General features: G+C 26.4%; 2 non-coding genes across 2 annotated transcripts; both read left to right on the forward strand.

The window, feature by feature from the left end:
* The first annotated feature begins 2,455 nt into the window (after nucleotides 1-2,455).
* Nucleotides 2,456-2,529, forward strand: TRNAI-AAU. The gene has a single exon. It is a non-coding gene; the product is annotated as a tRNA-Ile (tRNA).
* Nucleotides 2,530-2,599: 70 nt separating this feature from the next.
* Nucleotides 2,600-2,672, forward strand: TRNAR-UCU. Its single transcript has one exon. It is a non-coding gene; the product is annotated as a tRNA-Arg (tRNA).
* Nucleotides 2,673-13,907: the final 11,235 nt, after the last annotated feature.

Consider the following 13,907-nt stretch of genomic DNA (forward strand, 5'->3'; position numbering starts at 1 on the left):
TCCCCGACCTCGAATTGTAAATAGAGAAAAAATTCTCCACTCCCTCTCTCGTTCTTCATGTATTCAGGGATTCTCTGCTCCATTTGGGACCCTAGCCCCACAAATTTTTTGGATATTTCTATGTGAAAACCACACATTTTGGTGAAAATTGTATGAAAGAAATAATTGAATCGAGCAGAATCATGAATCAATATTCAACCAAGCATTAACTTCTCCATATATTCTCGAGAAAGTGAACAACAAACAGAGGAGACAGAGAAATCTAACATTGAAATCCATAAAAATTCTAAGTTGAAATGGAGGAGGAAAATGAGTAATCGAAGATTCATGGGGCTTAAACGGTATTCGAAAAGGGTGTTGTAGGTAGTAAATTCTAGGGTTTTTGTACAAAAGATTCTTTTTTATGACCCAAATGAAATTTGACCTAAGATTCAAATTTGTTTGAAAAATAGTCTTTACCTATGTCAGCCGCATGTGAAAGTACCATATTGTCCTCAAACCGCACGCAAAAGCCTGGCGTTCAAACAAATTCTCGTTCTTTCCTCTCGTTTCTCGTTCCTTCCTTTTGTTCATCATTAAACGCGACTATAACTTTGTTCTTTGATTTTTTTTTCCTTTATTCAGATTCTTCTTCATGCTTCTCGCTCCTTTTTCTTGTTCCTAATCAGTACAACAAATTTTTTTCTTCGGTTTTTTTTCTTTCGTTTAAATTCTTCCTCTAACTTCTAACTCTCGCTTCTCACTCCTTCCTCTTGTTTCTTATTAGACATAAGTGCACTTTTTTATTTGGGAAAAAAACTGCAAAACAAAGAAATAAGAGAAAAAATTAGGAGAATGAAGAAGAATAAAAACGTAGGAGAAGAAGAAGAAACAGACGAAAGAAGAGAAGAAGAACGTGATAAAAAAAAAAGCTGGAAAACGAATAAGGTGGAAGAGAGTTCATTAGGGGTTAAAATGGTAATTTGACAAGTGGATGATGTAAGCAATCATTTTTCATTTGTTTTCAAATTGAGGTCAAATTTTATTTGGCCTTTTATTTTGGGTAATCTATCCCGATTTTCCTATAATTCTCTATCTGAAAGCCTTAGACGTAGCACTTCATTTTGGAGAGCCAAGTTTTGTATTGTTTCCCTTTCTCTTTCTATGTACCAAAGACACTGTCGCAATGCGAATTTAGTCATTTTTTCAAGCACTTTTGTTCCCAATCTTAATCGTTACTTCTCTTCTTCCTTTTAACGGTCATGATTCCCCACTTTTTAATGTCATACAATGTGAAATAGTTTTAACGTTAATTACTACTTAAAAATAAATAAATAAATAATAAGAGAGGTCTGTTTAATTTTTCAATATATATTAATTAAAGTTATGCAGAAGGAATAACTACTCGATGGTTCATTTTAGCCAATTTGTGATGTATTAGAATAACCGGTTCAACTCCCCAACTACCTCTCAATCCTTACCTACTCTTATTCACATACAAACTTCCTCATCCTTAGAGAGCTGCATCTCAAACTAGGCACCATTCATCAATCCTACCTTGCCTGACCCTTGAATTCCCACTAATGTTCACTCAATGCAAACTCGATCTAATTATGAAATTTTCAAACATTTCCTATTAAGCTTTAATGCTTACACTAGTTCTCCATTTGATCCAGTTTCTTATACTAAAGCTTCAAAATATTTTCATTGGTATTTTGCAATGGTAGAAGAGTTTAATTCCTTTCCAGAGCATGCACTTGGTCACTAGTGCCCCAGTCTCCGTGCATGAATGTGGTTGGATGTAAGTGGATTTTTCACACAGAATATAATACTGATGAGTCAGTTACTCATTACAAAACTCTTTTAGTAGCAAAAGGATATCATAAATTGAGGGGTTTGATTTTGGTGAGACATTTAGTCCCGTTGTTAAAAAGCCTACCATCTGTGTCATTTTTATGCTCGTTGTTACCTACAAGTGGCCATAACATCAAATGGATGTAAGAAATGTCTTCCTTCATGGTCAATTATAGGAAGTTATCTACATGTCTTAACTTATTGGTTTCATTAACAAAACATGTCTCTATCATATTTACTTGATCCATAAAAGCCTTTATGGCCTCAAGCAAGTGCCGTGGGGCATGGTATGATCAATTTACCTCTTTTCTACTTATTGTTGGATTCGTGATGTCCAATTCAACTATGTATACGATTTGTGAGCTTTCCTTAATTTATCTTTTGTTGTATGCGATCTTGAAATATTAAACCAAACACACCTTGAAGTAAGAAATAAAAAAATAAAAACAAAAAAAAATCACATAATCATGATAATTCAAGAATAGTTTGATCCTTCTTCATTAAAAAAAACGAACCAACAAACAAACAAATGATCTTTAGGATGATTAAACCGAAGTTGGAATGGATTAAAAAGAGAAAAATTAAAGAAAATATAAAATATTAATGTAAAAAAATATCGAATGGCCTATTAGCTCAGTTGGTTAGAGCGTCGTGCTAATAACGCGAAGGTCGCAGGTTCGAAACCTGCATGGGCCATTTGCTTTTGCATTCTTTAATCCATATGTATAAAGATAATATTATTTATCTGTTTTATTGTCATCAGCAAGCGCTCGTGGCCTAATGGATAAGGCGCCTGACTTCTAATCAGGCGATTGTGGGTTCGAGTCCCACCGGGCGTGATCTTTTATATTATTTTTGTTCTTTTTTATTTAAATTAATATTTCTTACTCTCTTTAGTTTTAGGTATCATAATTTTTTAATGGTTTTTTTAAAAAAAAAAAAAATAAAAAAAAATGGAAATGTATTAAATTAAAGTATGGGTTGTTGAAATTGAAACTCTGATCACGAGGTTAAGAATACAAACATTATATCAGTTGAGTCATACTCAATTTGGCTTAACTTATCGTATTTATTCTCAAAATTTTCAAGTTATCATTTATATTATAGTCGTCACATTTCCTTTAAAAGTTTTTGTAAATATCTGTCTAAACCTTGAAGAAAAAAAAAAGACACAATTTAGTCTTTTGTTTTGATTTTGGTTTAAACAATTTGGCTTCCAAATTGGTTTCAAGTATAGACATGATGTGTGATTTGGATATGTATTCAAATCACATAGATGAAATATGTAATCAAGTTTTAGGAGGCAAAATAATCAAATAAATATCTGAATGATTATTTTTTATTTATAGAATCAACATAGGTTGTGATTAAACTAATGATTTTATTTTGACTATAATTAACTAAAATAAATCTCTTAAAAATTTAAAAACTAAAATAATTATATTTAAAATATATATAAAAAAAGATCATTTTAATCTTACTTTGATTTTCATCCAAACAAATTAATAACAAGGTTTTCAAGTATTATATTGATGTACTTTCTCGATCAAGAGAAATTTTTGGTTCTTTGATTTTTCTTTTTTAGAAATGGTTCTTCGAATTTTAATATTGAATTATAGATAATGTCATCGTTATGAGAGATCCAAACATTGTCTATATATATATAAAAAAAAATAGAAATAAATAATAAATAAAATTTCAACCTTTGACCAAAATCAGAACCTTCTTGATATAACAACCTCTTAAAATAATTCATGCTGATAAATTTTGACATTGGGACTAGAATTCAATAACAAACAAAATATATACAAATGGTATAATATTTAATTAATTGATTTTTAACTTTTTTTTGTAAGATGCTTTTCTTAAAAAAATAATTAAGGTGGTCTACGAAACAGTAGTCTACGTCTACTTAGATAATGTTTTGTTTTGTTTTATTACATTTTAAAATGATTTTGTAGTTCTCCAATTTTAAAAATTAGGTATATTTTATCCATGCGATCTTAAAATATATTATTTTGGTCTCCGAATTCTTAAAAATGGGTGTGTTTGATTTTCCGATTTTTAATTCGTGACATTTTAAATTAGAAAAATAATTTTAAAAATAACTCAAAATATTAAAAGTAAGTCTAAAATCACATGACAAAATCGGTAAAACAAACGTTTCTTAATGATAAATCAATAAGTAAATAATTCAAATTATACAAACGTTTCTTAATGATAAATCAATAAGTAAATAATTCAAATTGATTTGAGTTAAAAGATAATTTTTTTAATATAACAATGGAAAGGATGAGAGAAGGAAACTTCGTGATTTTAACAAATAAAATGCATGTTAATTACTGTGCAGAATCAATAAATTTAAAAGATCAATGGAAATTTAATGATATTAAAAGGCATCTTAGTTAATGGTTTAATTATTGAAGTTAGCTTTGTTTAGCTAACTCCACATTGCACTGATTTTTCTATAGACTTTGTGTTCTGTCCAATAAAAAAATTCAAGTATGTCTGTTTGTTTCTTGGGAAAAAAAAAAGTTGGTGGCTGAAATTCTCGAGAAAAAAAAAGAAGAAGAAGAAGAAGAAGAAGTAAATATATATCATTATTTCTTAGAATCTAATTAACAATCTCAATTTTATTGTTTTATGAAATTCAAACACTGCCATTTCAGACTTCTAATTTGTTTAGGTCCGAATTTTCATGTTTTCCCCCTCAATTTCTGAAAATGAATTTGGAAAATAATTTTTTTTTTTCAAATGTAATATATTAAAAAAAAAAAACAGGGAGATTATGTGACCTCATAGCTTGAAATTAAGACACAAACAAAATACAAAAAAATATAAAGAAAGTTTAAAAATGTATAATTAATTGTCAACATAATCATACCTCTACTCACATAATACTCGTACTATCAAAAATATCTTGACATTTGATTTGTATTATCGATCTCTAAGTATGTTCGATAAATTTATGAATTTTATAAAGGTTGAATTTTTCAGAAATTGACAAGAAATTTGGGTTTTTATTCTTTTAAATGATTTTTTCCTCTCTAAAATCTGGGGGTTTAATCAACCATTTAAAACTCATTAACGAATTGCAGTTAAATTGAAACTTTTTAAGCACTAATTTAGTACTTTAGATAATCAATTTGATTTTTGATTTTTGATTTGTTTTTACCATATTTTTTTAAAGAAATATTTTGATTCTTAGAAAATTTTAAAAACAAAAATAAATAACTATTCCTCTAATTTTTATTAACGTTTTTTTTAGAGTTGTTTTTAAATATAAGAAAATGAACAAAAATATTTATAAATATAACAAAATTTCACCATCTACCTGCAATAGACCACGAATATTACTATTTATGTCAATGTGTATCATGATAGACACAAATAGTAATCTATCACTCAATAGATAGTGAAAAGAGATTATGTTATCAAACAAAATGAATCAATTTTTAAAAAAATAACAAAAAAACAAGATTTATTGTTTTCGAGCATGTCTATTAGTTCTTGGGAGATTATTTATTTATTTTTTTTTTAAAAAAAATGGGGTAGACTTTTTCCAATAAACAAAAAGTTAGTTGTTTGTTAAAAACTTAAAACTAAGAATTTTAAAATAAGTTAAGGGTGGGTGCTCTCATAGATTGAACGCCCCCTTACTTAACCAACCGAAAGAAGCCTTTGGTATGACATGTTGTAATTAAGGTTTGGAACCCTTGCAACTATGATAGAAAGTCGTTTGCTAGTTGTCAAAAAATCCTTCACCTTTCTTTTGAATCAAAGTAGATGGGGAAAACTATCGTTTATACCATAGCTCCACTTCCTCATCTTGCTTTTGACAAAGCTTTGACTTTGGTTGTTACCTTTTCAAATAATTAATTTAAGAAATTAAAAAAAAGTTATTTTGAAAAAAAAAATTAAGTGTTTAACAACTAATCAAAATAGAATTTGAAAAATGAGTTTATAAAATAAATTGGTTTAAGATAAACACTTGAAATCAACTTTTAGTAAAATGATTTTTGAATGTTTAATGGTTAATTTGTTCTTAATTTGTATGAGAAACTCCAGCCAACACCATTAGAAACTTTGACCACAACATCTGGCGATCGCCACTGACCAACTTTCAACCCTCGTCTCTGGCGACCACCATCGGCTAACATCCGATCACCATCTTCGATGATCTCTCCTAGCCAACCTTAGGCCACTACCGTTGATGTACTCCGTCGGCCAACTTCCAGCCAACACTCGTGGCAACCGCTTCTGTCCACCATCATTGTCGAAAAAATTATTTATAGTAATTTGACATTAATAAAAAAAAATTATTATATAGTAAGCCAAATAAACTTGTATGTTGAAATACTTTTGAGATAAAAAAATGTTTTCCAAATACAAGTGTGTTTTATTTTAAAGAATTTTTATAAAACATGTTTAAATGAAAATGAATTTTTGAAAACCATTTTTTGCTAAGTTATTCCAAAGAGACCCTAAATATCATCCATCCAAATAATTCTAATTTGCTTTGTTTGGACTCTCTTTTTCTTTTCTTTTTTTAGTTGCTTCATGCTAAAATTAGGAGGTAAATGATAAAAGAATACTTTTAGTCTCTAAACTTTCATAAAAATAACAATTTAGTCCATAAATTTAATTGGTAATGATTTAGTTCACATATTTTCAATTTTGTAACTGTTTAGTATTTGAACTTTAATCACTGTATTTTATAATTTGTGACAATTTAGTCCTTATCGTTAAAATTATTATTAAGATTTAATGAATTTTCTTACACATATAGACCATCAAAAATCAAATTTATCTAGAAATTATAAATATTAAATTAAACCCTTAAACTTATATAATTATTATAATTTCTACAATTATTTAAGTTTGAGTGCTCTATTTTAACGCCTGTATAAAGTTTGATAGCTCAACTTTTATCATTGAAAGTTTGATGATATAATTGCAAGTACCATTATTGATATCGAGGTTTGGTACCAACTATGAGAATTTGTAATTCTCAGGAGAAATTGAATCAATGCCCCATACAATAGAATAAAATCTCGCACAGGTGTGGTTCTTGGCCACTAATACTCCAATGATCAAGTCAATGATGGTTTAGAGAGCTAGAGAGCAGAGAGTGTATGATGTGCTTCAGCATACCTCAAATGTCACAATCCCTCTCGTTTATATAGAAATGAGTTTCGTTATAATTATTCGCTATTTAACTTTTTAGGTAATTAATCAAGTCGTTATTAACCTTTATGAATGGTCGGATTTATTTCACTAGTGACCCAAGTATGTGCAAAAATATAACTGTTAGACATAATTTTTATCTTTATAGGATCAACCTCCTCAACTTTCTGATCGGTCTTATAGGTTGGCCTTCATATATAGCCATTTATGACTTGATGGCTGACCCTATGGGTCGGTCTCCATAAGTTAACTAATGACTTTAAAGTTAGTTTTCATATTTACTGAATAAATGTTCATTTTTTCATCCATAACAGCCACTATACTTTAAGAGTAATTTTTGCAATTAATCTATATATATATATTTTTAATTTTATAACAAATCTAGTCTACAATAGAGAATGTTTTGTTTTCATTATATGCATACAATCAAACAAAATTTACCATTTTTTTAAAAAAAGAAAAGACAACAAGATTTATTGTTTTCAAGCATGTCTGTCAGTTTCTTGGGTGAAATTAAAAATAAATAAATAAATTGGTGGTTGACTTCTTCAAAGGAATAAAAAACTATTTGTTTGTTAAAAACTAAGAATTTTAAAGTAATTTCGATATCATTGATCCAAACACTTCTAATTTGTTTTGGTTGGCTACGAAGTTTCACACTTTTGTCTTTGCCCAACCCATCTATTAAATAAATTATATTAGGATTTACCACTAATAACTCTCTTTTTCCTTTGGGATTTTTTTTTCATCTTCATGCAATATAAAAATAGATGTAAAAAATAATCGATTAAAAAATAATTTTGGTCGTTAGATTTTTGTGAAAATAATAATTTAATCTATGTACTTTAATCAATAAGGATTAGTCTATGCATTTTCAAATTTGTAATAATTTAATCTTTGATTTTTATAACTAACAAAATGATCACTATACGTTATAATTTTTTTCGATGATTTAGTTCCTACTATGAAAAATATCATTAAGATTTAGTGAAATTAATTACACACATAGATCAATAATAAGATTTAGTCCCTATTATGAAAAATAATTTATAAATTATTTAGGTTAAGTCATAATATATGATACAAGTTGACACTTAATTTTGATGAAATATTTTATGATAGGGAGTAAATTGTTAAAAATTTTAAAGTATAAGAACTAAATTTTTACTTATTAAGTTTAGACACTAAATTATTACAAATTTGAAATTGTATGACTAAATCGTTACTAATAAAAATTTAACTACTAAATTGTTACTTTTATGATAAAAAGTTCTTTTTAAACCCAAAAAAAAATTAGTGGCAAATTTGGTTTGTGATTTTTTTTGTTTGGACCTATTAGACACAAAACTAAAAGTTCAAAATTTGTTAGACATTTTTAAAGTTTAAGGACTTTTTTAGTCAATGATCTAATATGCAACAAAATTTTAATACTAATCATATTATTATCATTCTATTAATTGTATCGACAATATGTAAACATAGACAGTTTTGGATTAAAATACTTGTAAATGTTATTTGTCAAAGTGGACTTAAAAAGACATGCAACTCCTTTCTTTAAAGTTGGTAGGTCTGATTCTCAATTCCACAATTATTATATTAAGAAACGAAATAATCATAATACTTCAATTGTAGGGACTAAATTTATATTTTAATCATGGAAAGCCACCATAATTAATTATATTTGATGTTATTTTTTTAAACCCAATATCTTTATTACGTGGAACAATGAAAGGAATAAAACACTACGTTGTAACAAGATAAATTACAATGTGTAGAACAAATAATAAAACAATAATATAAAGGCACAAAGATTAGTAATCTAGTTCAATGCAATATCAATTACGTTTCAAGGCCAGCGTACCCAAAGGAAAGAGACTCTATAAAGTTAAGCAATTACAATTTAATACTAATTATCTGTTGAAAAGAACCTCTACAAAGATTAACGAATAACGTAGCTTTTAGTAAACACAATAACTTAGATTGTCAATGAAAGTGAGACTCTCTCTCAAACATAGTCACAATCTTTCCTTTTCTTGTAAGAACCCTTCAAACGAAGAGTTTAGGTTTTCCACCAAGAATGTGGGAATCTCTTCCACCAAATACTTTGTTTCCCACCGAGAAAATCTAGAGAACACCTCCAGACTAAAGAACAAAAAGCCTCTCAAAGATTCAAATGCTTCTAGGAGATATTTAGATTACAACTTAGTCTAAATTAAACGATCATAGCAAAATCTCATATAACAAAATATACGTCATGCTTTTACCCGTTCATCAATGATCTTTGTTTTAGAACTCTCTTTCAAAGAAAAATAACGCTAAAGGAAGAATTATATACAAAAGCGACAACCCTAACTGATGTTAACACGACTAAATACCAACCTCTTTTGGAAATAATCAAATAAGAATGTGATCTTTTCAATCACGAGAAAAGGAAATGAACCAAACAATATATGTCATCACAAACTTAAATAAGAACAATGCAATATTTTTTACACACATTTTCGTCCGTATATCAGATTTTCGACATGAATGGTGAACAATATTTTCAATATATATAATTATCGATGAAATATTACCATATAAATAAGATATCACTAATGCAGTGTGATCCTAATAATAAGAAACTTAAATTTATTTGAAAAGGGTGAAATGTTATTTTCTTACTTTCATTTCTATTTTTTAATTTTTTTAATATTTGCAACCTCTTTTAAAATATCAATCGATATTTATATAAAATTAAAACTTCCATAATTTTCTTGACATTGACCATTTTTTTCAGTACAACAGAATATCAAAGTATAGAGATTCAAATTTTGTCGACTTTAAGTTAGTTCATACGTATCAATTACCACTAAATTATATACTGTGCAACAAAAAAACTGAAAAAATCGCAAAACCAAACTAAATTAAACGAACTGATTTGGTTTAACTTTTTTTAGTATAAGATTAAACATCTTGATTTTCATTTTGAGCAAATAAAATAATTATTGAGTCAGATCGATTTTTTATTTGAAAAAGCAATCAAAATAGAATTGAGGGTATATATACACCCTTAAAAGCTATAATATTAAGTACTTTTAATATTTTATTTATTATATTGCATGTATATTTATTATTTAAAAAAAAAACTAAAATTATTATCGAACATGTGTGTTTTTTATTTAAAAAAGTGTCAAAAAAAAAAATATACAAAAACGTCCAATTTCAATATATATATATATATACCCAATTTTAATTTGAAAATAAAAAAAAAGAAAATCAATTCGATAACAATGTCAATAATCGAGAATCAACCCAAAATCGAATCGAACCGAATAAAATATCGATATATTAATTTTGTTTTCTTTTATTAGACATCGATTTAGTTTAATTTGTTTTTTAATTTATCACAAAATCGATAAAATCGAATGAACTTATATTCTTATTAGTCGTCGACATTTAAAATTATTTATTCTATATTTTTAGACCACATATTTTAATTTTATTTTCACATATGGTGTCTAATATATGTACAAACTCCAACAAAATCCTGTGAATCTCTTTTCTCTAGAAGTCAACTTCCCCTGGAAACTGAAACGAATCCCAATCCTCAATTCTCAGAAGGATCAAAGAAAACTTTTACCGGAAATAATTTTTTTTTTAAAGATTTTTTTAATAATAATTTAGTTAATAAACTTTAATTGATAATAATTTATTATATTATATTTTTAAATTTATAACAATTTAATCTCTAAACTTTAATAAGTAAAAATTTAGTCGTTGTACTTCACAACTTATAACGATTTAGTTCATGTTGTGAAAATTTTCATCAAATTTAAACATACATTTTTAATACGTAATGACTTGGTCTTTATAGTTTATGAATATATTTGATTCCCGATCATTTTATCAATATATATATGTAAAAGATTTTATTAAATCATAATAATATTTTTTGTGATAGAGATTAAATCGTTACAAACTAAAGTTTAGAAAGTACATTGTTATTTTCATGAAAGCTCAAGAACCAAAAATATTTTTTAACATTCATATAATAATACTCTATTTTGTATCCATTATAAATTTTGTTTTATAATATAAATGCGGCTATATCTCACATTTATTATAAATGATTTTGTGATGTAAATGGTTGTAGTAAATGAAAGTAGTACTTTGAACTAACATTTTTTTTTTTTTTTTTTTTAAGAAAGATGGAAACACTTGGTAAATAGTTTGATTTCATATTTCTCATTTATAAGATTTTTTTTAAAAAAAAAATTGTAGAGATTTTGAAAAAAAAAATTTCTTATTTTTTTTAAATATTGAAAAATAAGAGAAACTATTTACACAAAATAGAAAATTTTGATCTTGTTTAATAGAGACGGATAGTTGATACTATGTGATAGATGCTAATAGAAGTCTATCAATATTTATTAATGGTTTTTTTATATATGTATTTTTGTAAATAATTTGACATTTTTTCTATGTGTGAAAATTTTTCTTTTTTCTTTTTAGATTTTTTCTCACAACATAAATAAAAATATTCTTGTATCGCTTTTTACTTATAAGATGCACAATTAAAAAAATGAAATATATAATTTTAATAACTGGTTTTCAAAGTGAAAATTTTACATTTTAATTTAAAATTTTAAAGAATAAAAAAAAATAGTTACCAAACATTTTGTTTCTTCTTCTTTCTTATTTAATAGAAAAGAAATAACAACTACTATTAAATGCAGTTTTTTCTTTTAATTTATTAAAAACAAATAAATAGGAGAGAAGAAATATCACCAAGAAATCCTATGCTATCATAGCATACATCTTTCTTTCTTTCTTTTTGAGAAAATTCTTTTATTTCTTCCATAATAAAAATCTTAATTAGACAATGAAAATCAGTCTTTTTTTCATGTCAATCATGTTGTGTTTTACTTTCAACTTTCAGCCCTTTCTGAGGATCTTTTTTCTTTTTTCTTTTTCCTTTTCAATGTGCAGTTTCTTTTTGAGGCCTTGGCCACATTCTTTCCATATATATTGTTGTGAAATGGTAAAAAATAATTTTGTCTTAGGTTTCACCTTTTCAGTGCTAGCACTCCTTTCAAAAATTTTTGAAAAATACTTTTTCTAGATCTTTCTCAATCGAGATCGATTTATATAAAAAGTTAACTTTTTTATATTATATCCAAACTATCCGTTCTTTTGAGCTTTTATCGGTGAAATTTCGATCAGGATGAGGACTGGAATCTACATAATTTTCCAAAATCTTACTTAATCTCTTTGATTTTTGGTAAATCAATTTAGAAATTACTGGAAACATAAATTTGGTGTAAGATTTGATCTAAGAGTTGTGAAATATTATAGGAAAAAAATTGGAAATAGGTAACAGTTGATATAAGATTTGGAAAGATTATATGATATTTGGAAAAATTATGTGGATCTGAGTGTTCATCGCAAAATTACACCGAGAAAGCATGATCTTAGTGTCCATTTCGAACAAAATTTCATCAATAAATTCCAAAAGAGTTGATAGTTTATATATAAGATGAAACGGGGTTTTTTTTATTCAAAGCTCGGCGTTGATCTTGAACAAGAAGGACCGAGAAAAACTATTTCAACGAATTTAAAAAACTATGCTACTTATTTCTGAAAAATTTTCCTATATTGTTCTTATTATTACCATCCACGTTATTTATAACGTCATGGAAATGTTGAGTTTCAATTTTATGAAAATATCGATGTCAATGTTTATTTATAACAAAATTGTAAAATAAAATAAATAAACTAATAAACGTTTTATGATTTAGAAAAGCTAAATACTTATTATTTATATTGTATCCATATAAATGATATTTTGTTGCTTATTCTTTTTTATGATCCATGTTTTTTTACGATATAATAAAATATCAATTTATCTTTAATATTCGATCTTGAATCTATGAAAAATGTGAAAAGGTCAATGGACATCAACTCCTAAAGAGATTTATATGCTGAATTTTCGAAATTATATCCAAGCTTAAAATCTACCTTTTTATATTACATATTGATTTTTTTTACAATTTATAAACTAAAAAATCAAATATATGTTACACAAGCTAAATTTTTTATAACCCACTTCCTTTATACATCCTATTTACATATATACAAACTCCAACTTCACCAAACTTATAACATTTTTAAATATATGTTTAATTATTTAATGGAAGATTGAACCATTCACCTTATTTATACTTGTAATTTATATCTTAAACATTAAATATGTTCAAATTCAGATAATCATACTATAATAATTGTATTATGAATTATGATAGTTAGAAAAAACCTACCACTATTCTAAAAATAAGCAGAAAATTAACAAATAATATATATTTTTAAAAGTAATAAGACTAGAAACAATAGAATTAATGTGGAAAAACTCCAAATCGAAGGAAAGGTTACGTCAATTACCATTAAGCTAAATTCACTTTGACGTTTCTTGAACTTTTCATATGCGAAATAACTGCATTTTTAATATTTTATCAAAATGATATAATTATGGTGATTTTTAAGGAAAAGAGAGCTGCTACACGCACAAACTACTAATAATGCAAAAAGAAAACCAGCTCAAACTAGGTCCATTTTTGCTTTTGTATTTTACATTACTAACAAAAATTGATTAGGTATATAATATATGTACAACAATGTGAATGATTTGTCCAAGTCAGCTTTTGCTGTTTCTTTTTTATCCTGTCATTTTGCTGCTTGTGAGATTTTCCTTTCAACTTCATCCAAAAATATGAAAGAGAAAAAAAAAAAAAAAAACCCACAAACTAGTTTTCTTCTTTTAATGCAATGCAAAAAGCATCAAAGGTAATGTGCCTTTCTAAGATAAGGGACCATTCATACAAAACCTTTTTTTTTTTTTTTTTTTATAC

This window comes from Benincasa hispida, chromosome 5, assembly GCF_009727055.1.
Source record: "Benincasa hispida cultivar B227 chromosome 5, ASM972705v1, whole genome shotgun sequence".
Lineage (NCBI taxonomy): Eukaryota > Viridiplantae > Streptophyta > Magnoliopsida > Cucurbitales > Cucurbitaceae > Benincasa > Benincasa hispida.